Source organism: Podarcis pityusensis (assembly GCF_964106645.2).
Source record: "Podarcis pityusensis genome assembly, chromosome: 10".
Taxonomy (NCBI): domain Eukaryota; kingdom Metazoa; phylum Chordata; class Lepidosauria; order Squamata; family Lacertidae; genus Podarcis; species Podarcis pityusensis.
In genome coordinates, this window is record NC_138035.1 from 32,039,226 (window position 1) to 32,060,518 (window position 21,293).

A 21,293-nucleotide genomic window follows, 5' to 3' on the forward strand; every position below is an offset into this window, starting at 1 on the left:
CCGGCCCCTCCTCCGTCCAGCCCATTTGCAGCAGCGACGGAAGGGGGCAGGCACAGCACTCCGGAGAAATCCACTTTGGCTTTCGTGATGGCAACCTGAAGACAGAACATATAAGAGTTGAACAATGGCATATATATATATTATTCTACCTTCCAAGAAGTAGGCCTCTTCTCTAGCTGTAGCTCTTCTGCAGGGTCCCCCACATTGTTTCAAGTTCAAAATAAATAGGCACAAACAATCTGCATACAAAACCTATGAGCATCTACAGCTCAAAGCAGCTAGAAATGTCTTCCTTCTTCCATTTCATACCTCAGAAAAGTCACATTCATAAGAGTAATCTGGATACATTAACTTTATTTAAAGGTGTAATATAATCAAATAAGCCTATATACACAACAAAAGAGGAAACAAGCTACTATTAACAACTAGGAACTGAATGAACTGCTGAGTTTGGCTCTGGAAAGTCTCAGCATATCCTGAAACAAGCTAATTTTGCCCTGCCCAAACTCCACGGCAAATTGCAAAATCCTTATAGAAAACTTTCAAGAGCTCAGAATAGCCTTCAGGCATGCATTACAAGACCTAGTGTAGCTGTGCTGGGCCTCTTCTTACAAACACAGCAGTCTCTGATGTACCGCAGGATCAATGACAATGTTGACCAACTGAGAACTAAAATTGCAAAGCAAGTCCCATCATAGCAGCCCTTACAGCTTAGGTTATTTCTAGACTGGAACCAGACTCCACCAGCACTGGACAAGTGCTAGGTGACTGGGGTGGATTTTGGTACTATTCTTACTGGTTATCAATTTTATTATTCTAATTTATTAGTTTAATAGAGCTAATAAATTCCCTCAAAAAGCACCAGGAAACAGCCTGCACAAGACCAGGAAACAGCCCACTCTGGTCCTCTTCCCCCACGCCCACCAATTTACAAGATTAATGCTATTTCAGTGCTTTCTTATACGTTATCACAATAATACTTCCTTTATGCCCATTTATCAGCTTGTATGGTCCCACAGCGAGGTGTACAAGCAGGCAGTTCTTACTCGCATGTACTGTTCGGGTAGAAAGTCCCTTCCCTGCCTTGTTCATTGTTTCCTCCATCTCAGAGTTTGTACTAATGGCTCGTGGGTCTTTGCCAGGCTGAGCTTACTGCACTTTTGACTGCATGAGGGGAAAAGACAAATACAGAGATTTTCTTCCTCTTTCTCTTGGAGCTGGGAGCAAAGGGGAAATGAGTGGAATGAGAGTTGAAGACTAACTAATTTGGGGCTGAATCTGGGTGGGAATGAACTTGGAGAAAATTGATCTGGGGTGTTATGCATTACTGGCTATGATATTCAGTACCCATTACCCCTCTGTTCTTCATTTCAGATGTCCTCACACTTAGCAGCGATGCTTATAAGGCTATGGGGACACAGAGCAAGCCTATAATCATATGGCATGTTCTGTAATTTTCTATAAAGCTGAACTCTACAAGTGTGTTTCTTACATTTTAAATACATTTCTAACAGGGACTATGCATGAAGAGTAATAACACTCCTGTGATTACTTGTCAGTAATAACTCCAGCTAATTTCAAGGTTTTATCTACAGGAATTAAAAAAGCATCCACCCACAATGATGCCTTGAAACAGTGGAAAAACTAAGGCTGTCAACTGATGAAAAGAATTTTTCTTCATTAATCAGTTTATACATTATAAAAATTAGAATATGGATATTCTTTGGAAACAATGAATCATAACATAGCTTGAATTAAGTTGTAAGATATCACTCATCTTTTGGGAGGGGATATATTTGATATTGTTTTGCTCAGTCAACGTAATAGGGACATGCTAGAACAACAAAAAAAGCCTTTAAAATGTTGAATTCATAGCCCCCCATTTAAAACTGGATCACTGATTAAGGTTTGTGACCCCCATATAAACTGCATAATACTTTACAAGTCTGAGGATGCAGTTGCATTATAAAGCATACTGTCATTCTCCACATATCCCCAGCAATCAAGGTTTCTGTTGTTAGCAAATTATTTTAAGACAGAAAGGTGGGGAAGTAATTCCATTAGCAAACTTGCTATGGACGTTTCTCTCTATTCTTCGTTCCTTTAAGTCAGTTTCTATTTAGGAGTGGTTACCAGGGTAATGGCAATTTCCTACTCATTTAAGAATTGCTAAGCAACCTGCATCAACTAGCAGCAGCAGGTGGCATGCAGAAGTAGGCTATTTTGGGAAGCAGTAACTACTTTTCTTGCATTTAAAAAAAGCCATCTGTTACATGTCTCTGGCAACTGTGATCAGGAGGCCAAAAGAAAATCTAAAGTAATCTTTAGGCAGAGTGGTGTTAAGTGGATCAAGTTTTAAGCTAAACAGAGAAGGAAGAAGCAGTGGTGTTATAGCTGAGGACAACATTCTTTCTAGACAATCCTAATTCAGAAAAGTAGGAAACTGCACCATGTTGTTGATAGTCTACTAATAAGCAGAAAACAATCACCTAAAACTGGGTATTTACCCAGAAATATCAGTGCTCCAATCAGTTCTTCAGAGGTTCAGGCACAAGTCTTTCCCTATCCCTGTTACTAATGACACTACACTTGGAAATTCTTAGGATTAAATCTAGGAACAAAATACATTAAAAAATATGCACTGCCTAGAGCCATGGCAGGTCTTTCAGATAACTGAAAAATAAGGCCAGGAAAGTCCAATCAACATAGTTTTCTTTTATTCATTCATTCATTCAATTCCATCTATCCTGCCCTTACTCCCAAAGGAACCCAGATGCATACTATAGACTGTGATCTGCATATTTAGGGAAGTTCTATTTTATAGAGGGACATCCACCCTGCTACCTGCTATGCTCTTTCTTGGATCTTCTCTATGCAGACAACTACCTGAGTGTGGTCTTTTGAATGATTCTCCAAGTAAGGAACTAAAGTGTGCACTCATGTTCAGTGTACAAAGTGAATGGTATAAGAAGCCACTGCTTTCCCTATTATCCTGTCCCTCCCCAGCAGTGCAAGGAGGGAAACAGTACATCCAGTACTTCTACTGACAGTGCTGAAAAATCAATGGCACAAGCACCTGTTTCACAAGGAACTTCTGCATCCCTATGGTTCTTTCCTTGTCAGATTAGATTAGAAATGCCACAGGGACAATGACTTGTCATTCCCCAACCAAGAGCAAACAGCACCAGTCTTAAGGCAAATTCATACCAACTATATTTAAGCACACTAATGTTTTATGTGGTTATGCAATGAAGTCATCTAACATATCTCCATCATATACACAGCACAAACAAAAAATGGGTTCCATACAACATAACTGAACAGTTCACAGAATTACTTGATTACAGCTACTTTACACCTATTTTGCCTTGTGGAAAGCTGTACATGCACTGGATTTCCTGCATGGAAGGGCTAAATTTTGATTGTAGAACATAGAAACCTGCCAAACTCAACTGGGAAGGCTTCAAGGAAGTTGAGGTAAGTCCCAGTCTACAGAAAATTCAGCGCCTGTTCAGTCTTTAGGTACACACGGATACATAAAAATATGTATTTTAACTTAACAAGGCTTTCCTAGAAGCTCTGGTTTAGTCTAACCACAGGTCCAGAGGATGGCACTATCTAGTCAATCAAGTGCCAAAAATGCAATCAAATATTGCTAATATTAAAGTTGTATAGCATACTAGCATAGCTACTGTAGATTGTATGACTAGTAATAATTATACTGTTGCTCTTTAAAGTGCACAGTCCAGTAACAGAAGCAGAAGGCAAAAAGAAAATTTTTGTGTCTCTAAGTAACGCCTCCTTTATAGCATATTCAGTAAGTTAGGGGAGAGATAGCACAGAAATGTGGACACCTTGAAACTCCTTTTTCCGAGTTGCACAAATTTCCACTCCCAAGCTCTAAAAGCATGTGATTACAGAAATAATGTTAAGTGGAAATTGCAACACTGATGTTATTTTATCAGTCCTATAGCTTCTGTTTGTTGTAAGAAGCAACAGATGTTAACTATATATCCATTGATTGAGGAAGTATTCTGCAGGCCCTTGATTGAGAAAGACCAAAACAAGTTTTGCAATCCATGTAGACAGAGGAGCAAGTGTGATAAGGATTTGACAGATGGCATGCTGATACAGGAAGGGGGTCTGCAACACTGGACCTTGCCTCTTCATTATTTTCAAAAGGAATAAATAAACAATATGCAATGATCACCTGAAATATCATTGCTGTAATATGAAAGGATGAAGTAATAAAACAAGTTGTGCCCCTGCAAGAAAATATGAAAAGGCTGTGATCCTATAAACACTTAAGCTTCATTTAAATGACTCGGATTTGGGTTCACCTGCACATATTAACAGTATTTATGTCAGCCTACTGTACCAAGTATGTGGATACATACCCAGGAGGGAGGAAATGCATTTATAACTGGAAGCACATTTCCAGATACCATTCCACTAAAAAGCACTGGTTCCCACAATGGCCAGCCAGATCTCTACAGGAAACCCAAATGCAGGACATAATGACAATGGCCCTCTACAGATGGATCACATGGGTGTGGCTTCAGTGAGAAGTCCATGCAGCCACAGCAATTAGAGCTTCCAAAATTACCAGTGGTGCTTTTTTCCTTAAGCCCAATATAAAATGCTTTTTCTATACCCAGTCCAACCAAATCATAGGTCAGCATTTAGCAAATGATGTTCAGGCATCACTTGCTCAGCACTGATCCACACCCTTCAGGAGCACAGCCGGCACAAAGCTGTTTGACTCACCACTGTATTTCAACAGGAAGTCTATTAACCTGTCATACTCAACCATCCAAAACTCTCCAACCTGCACACAGACTTGGACCTATGAATGAGTATTTTTTAAACATTTAAGGTTGTTCCTCCCCAAATTGTGGTAATTTGTTTATTAAGCAAAGGGGGGGGGGGAGAGACTTTAAAAAGATTTCCCAAGCTCTTAACAATCAACTCTTTCAGAATCTTGCTTAGCTTATCAACCCTCCCCTCCACAAAAAATTATTCTTCTCCATACATCCTACTCCTCTTAAACTGCCATCTGTAGAAACACAGATGTTTTGTCATCTCCATAGGCAAGCTCACACTTTGTGCAGAAATGTTCGCCGACTCATGCTTTGCCATATACACATATAAAGTGTTAGGGACAAACGGGCATCTAACATTTTAACATGGAGCAGACGTGCACCAGGAAGCCATTTCTAATCAAGTACTTACTGCAGGTCCCAATGGGGTGATTTATTTAGAGCAGGGTTAGGGGACCCCTGGCTGACAGGTCAAATTGGGACCCATGTTGAACCACAAGCTACAGATTTCCCAAACCTCACTCATCTGCCTTTCACCTGATATTATATGTGACATCAGGTGTGGCGCAGAGATGCAGGGGGTTTGGCTACGCAACAGTTCCCTAAGGGGAACTTGATCACATATCCAATCCCTGAAGAAAGCAGCTTTGCCAACACTTTACTTGGCACTATGAAGCACTTCCCACATGCCAGCTGGCTGTAAGGCATTTGGGAAGCACTTCGCTTAAAAGCTTTGCAAGACTTGTGCTCAGAGTTTCCCTAGTACTGAAGATAAGGCTTCCAAAGCTCCTTGCACTGAGGTTCCCGAGTGCCTGCCAACTAGGTCACTGTTGGGTGCCTGGAAAGTGCTGCACAAACGACTTTGACAGGTGAGTTGGCCTGCCCACCTGTTTAAGTTGGCCTGTGGGCTATAAAGATTCCCCACCCCGATCTACAGCTTAATGTGAACCTTTGGGCAGGTGGATGATTATGAGAACATGGAGCCCCTGAACTTGAGTTTTCTGGATTATCAGCATCAGTGCCATTGTCAGGTGAGGCAAGCATGTCTGTGATTCTTTCAAATCATGAGAGGTAGCAACTTTACAAACATATCAGTGATGTGGGATGAAGAATTTTCCACAGCTATGTTTTTCCATGGACCCAAGTACATTTCTAAAGATCTGGGGAAGTATTAGTTTGAACACTATAATTAATTATGCAAAAAAAAACTAAGGCACAAAGAAATTTTCCAAAAAAATGTTTTCCTTAAAAAACTTTCTGATTCAAAATTTTCCAGGAAGTTCACATTGCCCATGAAAACCATGGGTTCTGAAATAGCTACCAGATTTTGTGTTTGGTATAAAAATACCCAATAGTAATTAATTTTTTACACACAGATCCAAAAAGCTAGTATCAGTAAGGTTCCCCTCAACCCCTCTCAACTATAATATGTCAAAGCCAATCTCCTTTGCAGGAGGGCACGGTTGCAGGCTGGCCTCACACTTTCCCGCACTTAGTGGTGGCGTGTCAAGTCCCCCGCATCATCAGGGAGTCGCGGCCCGTGTCACGCCCACAGCCAGCCAATCCAAGCTGGGAGCTCTTCCTTTTGCTTCCTGCTTCAGCGGATCTCCCGCCCTTTCTTCTTGCATTCGACAACTTAACCTTGCTATGGACCTTGGTTGGTCGCCTGTTGAAGGGGCCTGGTAGGAATTTTTCCACTTGGCAGATTGGCACCAGCCACTTGGTTTTCACCTACCTCATAGCAAATTGTCACAACTTTGTAAGGTTTTGTGGTTAGGCATTGGAAAAGCTTGGTTGATGGGAGGAGACGTTGTGGCCATCACCTGCCCCTCTCCCCTTTAAGGGTATTCCGTTAAAAGAATCCAGGGGTCGTGGTTCCTGTCCAAAGCCCAGGGAGAGGCTAGGGCCACGGTACGACCACACCGGTGACCCTGAGGAGAGATCCGAGTTGATGTACATCAACAGTGCTCCCCCTACTGGTGGTTAACCCTTGTGAGACTCCCTGCATGGCAGGCAGGAGCCAGATATAGTCGGTTTGGGTCCAATGCCTAAGCCAATACCATTCACATTCTGTAACCAATAATGTTGTGGCCTTTATTAGCCCATTAACCTAAAAGACTGGTGTCCACGTGTCTTATTCATCAAATGGGGGGGGGGGGTACAGGGCCTTGGCATGCAATTAATTTTAAAAGGAAGCAATGCAACTGGAAGATTACAAACCTTATAGTTCCCACAAATCAATCCAGTTCTGTTCCATGCCAGGCGCTCCAATCACTACAAAAGAAACAGAAATCACACAAATCAAATCTCTTCTACAAGACTTAAGCCATGTTACCTACAGATAAAAAACAAAACAGCTCCCATCTTGTTGCCACCAAATTTAAGTTGCTTGGCATCCCCTCTAAAGCAATGTCAGGATTCAGACAGTATTTGAAGGCTACATTCAGATGACACCTCCTCTACCTGTGGTTTGGAGAATCACGAACAATACTCCTCCCTTCACAAGCACAACTTAATAAATTATTTCTTGGTTTAATCCAGTCCTGGTTTGTTTGCATATGCGGATCAAATCCCAGTTGAGACAATTTGTGATTCTTTTAACATCTTAGTGGTTAATTTTGAGTGTACAATGTATACAGAAACAGTCTTTATTTACAAATAAAGTTTTTGTAAATTACAAAGTCTTTATTTACAAATACAGTAAATGATGCAGCATACTAAATGCAGCCTAAGCAAGTCTTAAGTGACACAAAGCAGCAACAGTTTTAGATGGGAGTATATACTTGAATATGTCTATGCAATAATGGGACTATCAGATTATCAGATTCTGCTAAGTGGCTACTGCAGCAACATATGGAGTAGTGCACAAATTTAGAATAGCAGTGCACTCTCCACATGCCTTATGCATGAGGAATTACAGTGGTACCTCGGGTTACATACACTTCAGGTTACAGACACTTCAGGTTACAGACTCCGCTAACCCAGAAATAGTGCTTCAGGTTAAGAACTTTGCTTCAGGATGAAAACAGAAATCGTGCTCCAGCAGCGCGGCGGCAATGGGAGGCCCCATTAGCTAAAGTGGTGCTTCAGGTTAAGAACAGTTTCAGGTTAAGTACGGACCTCCGAAACGAATTAAGTACTTAACCTGAGGTACCACTGTACAATACAAGCAGCTTCATCTGAAAAAAGTATTACCAAAGAGAACTATATCTAAATTTCCTTAACCCTAGACATATCCCACTTTGAACATACCAATAGTGCACCAAATATAGATCATGAGCCAAGCCAGTCATACTCAGGAGTAGATTTGTTTAAATGAATGGACCTTAGTAACGTAGGTATATTAATTTCAATCTACTCTGAGTAAAAGGTAAAGGGACCCCTGACCATTAGGTCCAACCACGGACGACTCTGGGGTTGCAGCACTCATCTCGCTTTACTGGCAGTGGGAGCCGGCGTACAGCTTCTGGGTCATGTGGCCAGCATGACTAAGCCACTTCTAGCGAACCAGAGCAGCACACGGAAACGCCATTTACCTTGCCACCGGAGCAGTACCTATTTATCTACTTGCACTTTGATGTGCTTTTGAACTGCTAGGTTGGCAGGAGAAGGGCCCAAGAAACGGGAGCTCACCCTATCACGGGGATTCGAACCACCGACCTTCTTTTTAAATTTTTTTAATTTTTCAATTTCTGTACCGCTTTATATTTTTAATAAAAACCTCAAAGTGGTGTATAGCGTATTAAATCAATAAAACAATGGCAGGACGATGTTCCTCTGACCTCTTGAGGAGCTTCTTCAGTAGGGCTGGTGAGTCTGGGCCTCGCCCCCTAGCCCAGGTGGAAAGGTTGTAAATATACAACCCCATATTTATCCTGTTAGCATTTATCTTTTCCAACCTCCATCATGTGGCAGAATTGGTACTCAGGTGACAGCCCAGGTTTTCATGAAAAATAAGGGTATAAAATAATGTAAAGTTGGTAGAACCTGATGGTAATCACCACCAGAACATTTCAGTTTGAAATTTTCATTACATTAATTTGTGTATGCAAAAGAATGCTTTAATCTTTGAAGAGCAAGAGCTCTCAACTGGAAGAAGCTGCCAGGGACATAATAATAGACCAAGTTTTACTTGCTTCTACAAGTGTGCATTAGCTACAAATCACAAGAATGATATATTTAATGTGATTTTTGCTTCTGCATCTTCATATTCTAGAGCCAGAACTGAACAAATGAGAAACCACATTAAAAGAAAAAAGTATTTAAAGAATAGGTCTAACATTGAATTTTAATGCACACAACTGGATGTGGTCCCTGTACTTTGGTAACATTTTACCACATTTTAGCCTAAATGTCAGTAGCAATCTAAAATGACATGCTTTTTGAGCACCATTCCTTCCTGCCTCTTAACACAACTTAGTTTCTTTCAATAGCTCTAAGCAGTCACAAAAGGTGAAATAGAATCAAAGAATCGTAGAGCTGGAAGGGAGCCTGAGGATCATCTAGTTCAACCCCAATGCAATGCAGGAATATGCAGCTGCCCGTTACGAAGATCGTGCCTGCACTATGCTCTACCCAACTGAGCTATCTAACTTCTCACAATCTTCCAGACAAGGGTGTGCAGTGTACTGCCTCAACCATCAGATTTAATTGACTTCCCTACTGCCAAAGATCACTCAGTCAACTACCATGGAAGTTCCCAGGAATATCCAGAAAGGTGAGGGGTAATGACTACACTACGTACAACCACTTCCTTTATGCCTGTTGGGTAGTCCCACAACAGATAATTAGCAAGCCAGTTTGCCAAGAGGTGGACCTTAAAGGCCTCATGAGAAGATATGCTAAAGCACTTCTTTCCCAATACCTGCTTCTTTTCTGGCATAGACATCTATGCAGTAATACTTAGTAAGTCAATGGCATGCTGCAGCTTTAAAAATCTAGCTTGGGACTCTAACAGAAGGCAATGTAGGAGACACTTTACTGCAGTGAAGGCTTAGCCATTAGTCTTAGCTGCTAAGATAGCCCTTCTGTAAAGCATTTACCGGTATATAAAAGCTCCTTTTCCTTAACTCTTTTCTCCAAAATATGAGGGTCTTGAAATATTGTAAATAGAAATGAGAAATAAAAAAAGAAAAGGTAAAGCCCTTTAGACCACTTGGGCACACAATGGAAATGAGTAACAACTTAAGTTCCAAATTCCAACAGATCCCAACATATTTTCTGCCTCACCCCAGCTTACATGATTAGTCAATAAACATATGTAAGAAAGCAATTTTTAATCATCTCATATATTTTATTTTTCTTAATAGTGCCATGTTATGTCCACAGCTCAACTACACAGCTGGTAACAGAACCACTATGAAGTTTTCCCCCACCTCTTTTCCAGCTGTGTGGTATGACTGTACTGTAATAAAATAACTTTCACAAGTCCCCTTCCCCCGAGAAAATAACGTCAACTGTAAGAGATGCAGAAGTCTTGTCTTGCTCATAAACTTATAATTCAGTGGAAAAGTTTATACACCATTGTTTACATGTTCCAGCTAAGCTGTTGGTATTCTAGCAATTACAATGGGTTATCTGCCTTTGCTAGTGGTGACTCAGAGTTTAGTAGTTGAACAACATGGAAATTCTCCAACTGGCATTAAGAAAGAGCCTCTGATCTGAATGCCACAACAGGGGTTTGATTTTCATATCCCTCTTTCTCCCACCAGTTACATATTTAAAAGCTCAAGTAGCTCTCCCTACAACCATCAAGAGTCTAGGATCCTTCATCTAAACTTAACAATCCCAAGTTTCTAATTATGATTTCTGTTGTCTATGTGGAAGGAAGGAAGAGTCCCTCCCTCTATTCCCCATTATGAAAACCACAAAGCAAAGTTATGAATTCCTGTACAGCAAGAATAACGAACCTCTAGTCCATAAGGCCTCCCTTTCCATCTCAAGGTCTCTGCTCTTGACCCCACCCCTACACTCCCACACTTTTAAAAAAAGCCTGTCACATGGTAGGAACAGCTGGAAAGGAGTTAGCTTTCCCCTCCTAGTTAGGCAAGACACACACAGCAAGTAGGACTTTTTGAAAGCTTCCAGGCACCCAAGTACTGTGGCACCCAAATCTTTAAATGCAGTCATAATTTGTCATCTGTAGACAATGGCAGAATAGACCAAGGAAGAAATGCTTGGCAGCCCTTTTCAAAGCTCAGCAACTCAACATCTCCACCCTGCACAGTCTCCAACTTTAAACTTTGAAGAGGTTTTGTCTATTTGGGAATAAGAAAATGGGAATACTTCTGACAGCGACAAGGTAATGGAGATGCAAGGTAAAGTAAAAAGCAAATGAAATGTCATCAGATCAAATTCCCTACTTGATTTCTAAACAGCAAATTCAATCAGAAAATAAAATGCTTGTAACTTCTACAATGGCAAGAAAGAAGGTTCTGAGAAAGCAAAGGCTAAAAAGCAAGCAAGCAAAGGCTATCCCACTAACAAAAACAAATTTAAAATGTGCATGTTGGAATGGAGTTCACTGTTGCTACCATAGTTTCTCAAATTACCTGAATCCAAAATGTACATGTGAACTGGAATGAAGGTTCCTAAGAAAGGTAAGTTTCAGCTGCTCTGTGTAAAACACTAACTGCTGACCCAACTTTCACATGTTTAATTAGAATTCCAAAATTAAGAAGGCCAGAGGCAGAAAATGAAAGCTGCCTTCTCTATAATTAAAGAATGTCACCAAAGTAGTCACACTGCAAAAACATACTGAGGCGATAGCAGACATCTACCTACCTTCAAAATAAAATGACAAAAGCAAGCATAGCCCAGCGTCAGCAAGCAGTTTCAGCTAGTCCTTGGTAGCGTTGCAAAGTCCTAATGAAGGTGTGCACTGCCCAAAGCTGCACTGAAGTATATACTCTTTTCAGAGTTGCAACTCTTAATTTTAATCACTCCTGTCCAACCATCTGCTATAGGACATAACTGGAATTTTATTTTATTTTTAAAAAAGAATGAAGAATCCTAAACTATTACAACCAAGAAATGTTAGTACACAACAAGCATAGGTTACTAAAGTAACAATAAGCAGAATAAAACCGCAATGGAAGTGCGACAGATAGAAGCCCAAAAGACTCCTCTTTCTACTCATTAGCTTCACAATGCAGCTCAGTTAGCTTCTTATATCACATTAAAGACCTTTCATTTAGACCTCAAAAATAAAGTTATTAAAACACTTTGCATCTGGGCGTTCTGACAGAGCTTAGATTTTTAAAGCACTTGAAATGCCCACTTTAAACATTTCTCACATCACAAACCCCTCTTTAAAGGGTGCACTTTCTTTGAAACGCTATCATGCACACTGAGTGGGCCACTCTGTTGTAAGTGGCATGTGTGCAAAGGGCTGGATTATTATCATCATTTATTAACTATGTATACTGCCCTTCAGGGCGATTCACAGCATAAAAATACAAAAGACATAATAATAATAATAACACAAACAAAAATGAAACAAAATATAACCCCTCTCCCATAAATTCATTTAAAACCATATAGGATGTCAGTCTGCCAAAGCCCTGGTTGAAGAGGAATGCTTTGCTTTTTGCCTGGCACCTAAAGGTGTATAATGGAGGTGCCAGCTGTACCTCCCTGAGAAAAGCATTCTACAAATGGGGAGCCACTGCAGAAAAGGCCCATTCCTGTGTTGCGACCCTCCAGACCTCTCGTGGAAGAGGCACACAAAGAAGGGCCTCACATGATTACCGCAGGGTCCTGGTAGGTTCATATGGAGAGAGGTAGTTCTTGAGTTATTTGTGGTCCTGAGCCATTTAAGGCTTTACAGGTCAGAACCAGCACTTTCAATTGGGCCCAGAAACTTATTGGCAGCCAGTGCAGTTGGGATTTCATAACCTTCAGATGTTTTAAACCCTTATGAAATATTCAACATTTTCTATCCATATCAGGGATCTCTAGCATACATTACTGTTTCTAGTGGCTATTCAAGAACCAATAACTAGAAACCTTATTTCCAAGTTAAAGTTATCTGTGAAAATTATATCCTTGCTTCAATATTTTTTAAACTTAGGTCAACTCTATCCCAACTGCAATTTGTTTCGTATGTTGTTAGTAAGGGAACCCCCTTTAACCTAATCTCACAAGAGACTCCCTTTTCCTATAAGAATGGCTTTTACACTGAATCAAGTTCCCATAATATATCTTCCTTGTTCCTGGGTAATCAGAGACTAGCAAATTACTCCAATGTATCATATATTACCATGAGTAATCTCTCCCACTACTGAAAACACCCCAGAACCATGGTTACAAAGAATACAAATGCCTCATTAGTGGCAAATAACTACAGATATCTTGTCACTATCCAGTATTCAATCGTCTTCCTTTTTCCACTAATGGATTTATGACAGACACAGCAAAGCAGACAGGTTTTTTTTTCTTGATTAGCAGCTATTAAAACTAATGAAATTAATGTTTGCATTACTCCAAACCAGGTAAGATCAACAAAACACAATATGAAGCAGCTTTTTAAAAAAACAGAAAAGTGCCACTGGGCAAGGCAAACCAGAATAGTTGGGAAGGCTTAAGGAAGAGAGGTAACACAATTATACTTACAACAGGTCCAAAGCTCATGTAATAAAAGTCTCAAGTGGCACAACATATTTCGGAATTCCTTTGTGAAAGGGAATTTTAATCTCAAGTCATTCTCCCTTATATTCCTGCTGTAACTCCACAAAAGCTTAACTATACTGTATCCAGTTTCAAATTTGTCATAATACCACAAAATTAACAGGAAAACAAGCTATTTACAAGCATCAAGCAAATTCGTAGACCTCTAAAACTATTATATTTAAATTTAAGAACTGATATTCACTACAAGGTTAAAATTGCAAGTTCCAATATACTAGTTAAAACTATTTGCCTTTTTCTAAAATTGTGTCACAAAGATGGTCCTCAAACTATCAATTTTATTTTTCCATAAAGTGCTTATAAAAAGAATTCCACAAAATTTCAAATATTCATACACAGTAAGAATTCATACACATCATTTTGCAAGATTTGTGTCATTTTGTTTAACTAGACACTATTGTATGTCATACCTGAATTATCTTTATTAAATGTATTTCAAGACAACAATCTGGATTTGCATAATAAAAAATTAATATGTAATTTATTACAAGCGGCATGACGCAACATAAGCAAACACTGGAAAGACCTTTCTAGCACAATGGTAGACAACTGGTACAAAATAGTTTGGAAAACAGCCTTCCTTGAGAGATTAATAAGTAAACTATGGTTGACATGTGGACAGATCAAGAAAGATGGCTTTACCCTCATGTGATTTAATTTCATAACATACGTCAGTATTCCAGAAAATGAACAATCCCCTCCATCAGCATTTGGTTCAATCTGGTTGATCTAAACGTTAATTTAAACATAATTATCTCTACTTTGAACTCCCATGTTCATCAATATATGGTATATTGTTTCAATGGAAACATAAATAGGAAAAATGACTATTACTCATACTTCATCTAAGCACTACCACAAAGATTCCTGATTAGGCATTTAGCTATGTGATGCTGAATGTTATCGGTTAACTCTGTTCTATCATGTTTCCCCTTTGTTTTTGTTTAGACCAATTCACGAGCCAAGAACTTACACATGGACCATTAATAATGACCATATATTGTAGATATTACTGCAAATTGAGAAGACTTGGTCTGTTTATTTGTATCATTTATTATTCCTATGATCCTTGTATAAAACCCAATAAAAAGTTATTTAAAACAAAAACCAAACTAGACACTATTATCCTCTCTATTCCTAAAGACATGAAGTTTGGAAGATGAGTTCATTGCTGAGTAGTCTCCTGAAGTTATACTAATTTGCCCATTCCAAAGTTAGGCCCACAGTAAAATGAATTTAACAAGGATTCTTTCTTGTCTCCAGTACTTGAGGAGCAAGCAAGAGGAAACATATTAGAAGTTATACTGCTATTTAAAATCAACACAGCTTTCAGTACCACAAATGTGCAATGCAATCCTAGGTATGTCTACTCAGAAGTTATACTGAGGTGAAGTGCTTTATTCCTAGGTAAGGCTGCAACCCAAAACAGTGAGTTAAAATATAAAGACAGTTTCAACTTATATATACAGCAAAACTAAGAACAAAGGCTGAATTCATCCCTATATTTTCATGTGATTTCTAAAGAGTGGAGACAAGGAAGAAGCAAAGAACTGATGGGATTAAAAGCCTAGGCAGGAAGACACAGCAAAGGACAGATAGCTGTTTGCATACTGACCCCTATGACCAAGTCCTTGTGCATGCAGAATGCTGTACTCACCAATATCAAATTCTGTATCATTCTGACATCTTGTGCACAAACACATAAACACTATGGGAGGAATTCAACATTGTGCTAAAAGAACTGTTTTGGCAGGGAAGCATTTGGGTTTGCCAGACCAAACCAAAGGATCCCCAACCGCCCCAGAGCCAATTTTGAGGAAGTGGACGGAGGAGAAAGGAAAAAGACCCATTGCACGCAGTAGTCCTTGTGCAGGGCTTCCACTGACTGGACTTAGTTGAATCCCGACCACTATGCTCTGCAATTGGCTGGTGTGTGCAGAGTATCCCTTTACTTAATTTCCCCATCCTCTTCCAATCTGCATGCTATTTCTATTTTAGTTAAAAACACATGTAAAAACAATATATTCAGATGTAGAATGTCTCACTGAAATTCAAGCAATCTGGTTTTAACAGAATGATGAATTGAAAGAAACTGTAATCTTCAACAGTCATGAAATGCCTATAGGACCTCACCAACACAAAGGAATTAAAGTTTCACTTAAAGTAAATTACAAAAATAGAGAAAAGGGAAATTAAAACAATCAGTAATATCCTTCTGCATTTCTTCATAAGAAGTCTGAATATTTAGGTTAAAAAATATGTTCATGTCTGAGAATCAATTTGATAAAGGTTTACAAAACTACTAACAGCAAGGAGAAGCAAATAAAAATTCTCAGTACATTTCAGCCAAGAGAACTTAAAGACAACAAACTTGTGGCACGTGATGAGAAAATCCTTCACATAATGTAAAAAAAATTATGGATTTCTTTGTCACAGGTTGTTGTGATGGCCACAAGCAGACACAGATTTTTAAAACAATTAATCAAATTCAAAAAGGACAGTTTTTTACAGCAGCCAATGGTGGGCCAAGCAACAAAGGGCATTATCGCTACCATGCTTCACTTGAGAGTTCTGTGCATATCTGGACTTCACTGGTCTTTCCAAATTCCCAGCTATACGTAGGGCTATAAGTTTAGTGATAGAGCATCTGCCTCACATGCAGGTTCAATTCCCAGCTTCTCCAGGAAGGGCTGTGAAAAGCTCCTGTCAGAAACCCTGGAAAGCTCAGTCAGTGTAATCAATACTGAGCTGGATGACTAAAGGTCTGACTCAGTACAGTGGTACCTCAGGTTAAGTACTTAATTCGTTCTGGCCGCCAGAGCACGATTTCTGTTCTCATCCTGAAGCAAAGCTCTTAACTCAAGGTAATATTTCTGGGTTAGCGGAGTCTGTAACCTGAAGCGTATGTAACCTGAAGCGTATGTAACCTGAAGCGTATGTAACCCGAGGTACCACTGTATAAGGCAATTTACTAGATTCCTAGCACTACTATTAGTATTCAACATACTGCTAGCATAGCATGTGCTTACAATCTACCACCACCTTAGCTTCCATTTCTCCCTTTAAACTTTCATCATACATTGTATTAACTATTCTACCAACATGAAGGATTTCTTTACGTGTCCCAATAGACCAAAAACCTGATGATTCATAAGGATAGATGTAAGAACTATACACTTCAAACTCAACTAAGAATGAAACTCCAAGTTATTCAGCTTTCATAATGACAATAGATGGGCAGTGCAAACTTCCAATAAGCAATATCCCTCAAAAAAATCATTCTGCACTTCCTAGGCACCCACTTTAATTAGCAGAGCAAGTTTTTGCTAAACATATTTCTGTCATGTATGAAGTCACCTGTCCACAGAAAGCAGGAAACAGGCCTGGAAGCAGTATCATCAGTGAATTATTTATTTATTACACCAGTTCTATGCTACGTAATACATAAAAAACATATCTATGAAGTATACAGAAAACTGAAACAAACACTAAATATTACAAAAAAAGTTAACATATAAAAATATTACACTAATACAAATAAGCCGCCTCTCCACTCACAGTTCTTTCTGCAGCCTCTGCCCTATCTTCTCCAGCTGCTTCACTGTCCCATGATCAGGGCTTGCTTTTATGGGCAGGCACCAAAGTGGATGGAGCTTCTTCAGGCTGCCCACACACCTGTGTTCCATTAAGCCACTGTTGCTCAAACTTGGGTCCCCAGCTGTAGTTGAACTACAACTCCCATAATCCAAAGCTAGCAGGACCAGTGGGGAGGGATGATGTGAGGTGTAGTTCAACAACCGTTAGGGACCCAAGTTTGAGAAACACTACATTAAGCAATTAGGTGCACTTTCCACACCCAGCACCAGGTGCAATATGCTTGGCGAGTTTCCCAGGGTATCCCAATGATAGAAAAAGGGCACCCTGCTGATCACAGTTTTTTCTACTTCAGAGCATATTTTGTACCTAGAAGTTGTTCATCCTTATACTCTATCTGTATACAATGACACCAAAACTGACATTCATTGGTTTTATATTGCATTTTTGTCTTAATTATATTGTTTGTTTCATACTGCACACCATTTAGAGCAATTTTTAAAATACTGTATCAAGCTTGATATTAAAATCAATATTTATACACATACCAACTATTTTTCTACACACCTGAAATATCAATCTTCACATTCTTTTCTGTGTGCCTTAAATAGAGATGCAAAATATGGAGTGCAGTGGAAATTTTGATGTAATTATTTCATCTTTGGATTAAAAATGCCTACCAAATCTTGCATGCTCATGCATTTTCTGCCCACCTATACTCATGTACTGTACTTTTCATTGCACCAAGTTACACAATCCCATGCCATAATTTCATAACTACCATTTTCCCATACTATACTCCTCAAAGCTGGTGAACTGCACTCTTGAGATACTACACTGGGAAACAAAAAGGGAGGCTCCTGCTCAAGACCTTCACTAGGTCAACAAGTATGCAAATCCCTTGCTACAGAATTAGCTAGGGCAATAAAGACTTACTAACACAGGACTGATCTGACAAGTCACTCCAGTGTTTGAAAACAAGAAGTGTAGAAGAAAACTTATGCCATAATAAACATTTTCAGCCTAAGGGCCACAATGCCTTGCAGGCAACCTTCTAGATCTCGCCTACCAGACACGGCAACACCAGAGGGGGAAAAGTGGGCAAAGCAACAGATGCAATGCTTACATTTGTACATTCAAGCCACACAAAAACCAGATTTTTCTCAACATTCAAACACACACCCCTCTTCATCCAGGCAGGCAAACAAGAAGCATTACTACAGTTCAAGAACAAATTCTTGCCAAGCAAAAGCACTCAAGGAAGGCAAATGGCTGATAAGAGGTGTGGCTTGGGCAGAGCCCCAAGGACTGGCTAGAGAGGCCTAAAAGGATGCATTTGGAAACCACCACCACCCCAGGGCCTGAGGTTCCCTACCCCTGCCTTAAGGTATCATAAGCCTGCTTTTATTGCAACCAGTGAATACGCTCACTCTTCTGCAAGTTGGAACCATGTGATGTCCAGATGCTTTCAAAGTCGGAAACCCAAGAGGAGTCCCATGTCTTTATGCTGTTAAAGAGGATGCATCTTTAACTATGGATGAACTATAAGTGCCAGTGTGATTCTATTCACAAGCTCAGATCGTTGGATGTTAAGCAGCAGGGAAAGTACTAGCAAAGGATATTCTTGCTGGCCTCCAGCCCACAATGAGCCAGCCGCATTCAACCACCCTCCAGCACAGGATTCTGGGAAGCATCAAATGATAATTCATCCTGAATCTATATGCTCAACGCAGATTCCTACATGTGCCAGTGGGTGGGTGTGATCAGCTCAGCCCATATTCTCAAAACAGTCTTCCACACAGATTGCAGATTACAATTCTGAAACTGAATCAGGGACAATCTTGCATTCTTGAAATTACATAGAGAAGATCCAGTACATTTACATTTCCTTTGCAATTAAAATTTTCTGGGAGGAAAAGAGTCTCAAAGACAAAAAAAAAACAACCCCAAGAATTTTTTGGTGGTGGTGGTGATGATCCTGGAGGTTTATTCTTGTCGTCCAATAAAAACCCAATAGTTGAAAACAGTGGAAAGGGAGGGATGATAAATCCGTTCGGCAAACGGTGAAATGACACCGCGGAGGGGGGCGTTACGGGGAAAAGCAGAAGCCTGGCTGGCGGCTGATGGAGAAAAAGCATACCTTCGGTGGCTCTTCTAGGGGAATTATTTGGGGGCTGGGGAGGCGGAACATTCGCCGTTTTACTCACGAGCGCATAGCAAAGGGGCGGGAGGGCCACGCCAGAGTCACGTAGCCCGAAGGAAAGGCCCGGTCGTGGGAAGGGGGCGCTGCAAAGGAGAACGGCGTGGGGCGACGGGGGGGGGGCTGCGTGGTTCGTGTGGGACGGGAGAAGGAGGGCGCGGTTCTCCCGCCAGCCTCCGCCGTGGGGCAAAGGAGAAGCGTGAGGCGAGCCAAGGCCAGGCTCTCCCAGCAACCGGGGCAGCCCCGCTTCGTGCTTCCCAGAGGGGCGGTTCCCTGCCCCATACATGGAGGGACATTCCCCCCCTCAGCGGGCGGGCGGGGCGAGGAGCTGCCGGCACGCTCCCTCCCGAAGCCCCGCTTGCACTCACCTGGTCACGACTCCATCCCAGCTGCCCGCACTTGGCCGCCTTCCCCTTCCGCAGCCTCCCACAGAAAACTTCCCCGAGCGCGCAAAAAAAAAAGAACCCCGGCCCTCACCACCGCCGGCTCAGCTCCTCTCAGCCGCGGAAGCTCCCGCCCACCAGAACGCAGAGCTACGGGACGAGCAGGCGGCGCGACCAATCCGAAGGCGCGGAGGCGACTGAATGACGCCAGCGCCCGTCAACGAGTGTCGAGTAACTCCGGGTGCTAACGGGCGAGAGGCGGGGTGGGGAAAGGGGCAGGCGGGGCAGAGAAAGGTGACTGAAGAAGGAAGCAGCCAATTAGAGGATAGGAATTATGTCATCGGCAGAAGGTGAGGCTGGCGTGCTCGAGCGCCGCGGAGGAGCCGCGAGGAAGGAGGGGGAGGAGCCCTTAAAGGGACAGTGCGCCAGCCTCGGCACGTAGCGGGCTGCTGCTCCTTTGCAGAGGCTTAAAATATCTGCCCCCCCACCCCCACATAGGCCCGCCTGTCTCTGACCGTTAATAAATAAATCTTTCACAGGAGCATCCGAAGCACGTTGCTGAAAAGACAGAAATAAAGCATTCCCACGCACATTTACTTAGGAAGGAGCCCCTATTAAACTCAGGGGACTTCCTTCCAAATAAGCATGCAAATCGTATATTTAAACACGAATTAACTTGCCAGTAAAAGGTTTGGAGGGGGAAAAACCGGAAGCATTTTTAAAAACAAGTTCTATCAAGCATGCAAAATTTCTGAAACTTCTACCGCTGCTCAGTAGTAGGGCAGGTGCTTTCGCAGGTAAAAGGCCACATGGTTCCATCCCTGCCTGACACCTCCAGATAGGGCTGGGGCAAACTCGATCCAGGAATGCCAAAAGGATTGAACAAGGTGGGGCCGAACTGACTCGATGTAAGACAGCTTCCCATGTTGAGGAGGAATCTAGCAAAAGGAACAGTTTCTACAGCTGCAAAGAAAACGTTTTGTGTGTGTTTTAAGTGCAATATACAATGTGACACTAGATGGAAATGGTGAGCCTTATGGAAAATTCAATGTATTTTTTAAAAACTTTTTTTTAAGGTATTTTCAGAACAGATTTTATGTGTGTGTATCTACAACCAGATTAATTTTCCACCAGCTAAAGAGACAGTTTGCTTTTTGTGGACTATGTATTTCCCAACTCCTAGAAGAAACTACCTAATTTGGCTTTGGGGTTTTTTAACCTACTAGTACATCACCTAAAACTGATATTCAGCTTTGCTAATATAAAAAATATCTATGTTGTTTACTTCTGCTCTGACCTGGAATTTAAGGCCGATCTGAGTAACTACAGGACTTTCATCCCCCCTGTTGCACTTACAAAATCCAACTCTACTGATGACTTAAAACATTTGAATTTTATTTTAATGCTGAGATAACATCTCCTACCATACCTTGAGGTAGCATGCTAACTTAAGGGGTGCAGATCAGGTTAGGTTAGGAGGAGCAGTTGGTGGCTCTTGCCACCTCCAATATCTGCTGCCTACATCAAATGCAGGGGCAGACCTGGCTACAGCATTAAGCCAACATGTTCTTGCTTCACCTTCTTCCTAAACTCTGGCTGTATGTAACA

At 41.0% G+C, this 21,293-nt stretch overlaps 1 long non-coding RNA gene across 1 annotated transcript; it reads right to left on the minus strand.

Annotated features, from left to right (window-relative positions):
* Positions 1-8: 8 nt before the first annotated feature.
* Positions 9-19,830, minus strand: LOC308457515. The gene is made up of 3 exons (XR_013976953.1): positions 19,671-19,830; positions 7,041-7,094; positions 9-95 (listed from the first exon to the last, which is right to left on the minus strand). It is a non-coding gene; the product is annotated as an uncharacterized lncRNA (long non-coding RNA).
* Positions 19,831-21,293: the final 1,463 nt, after the last annotated feature.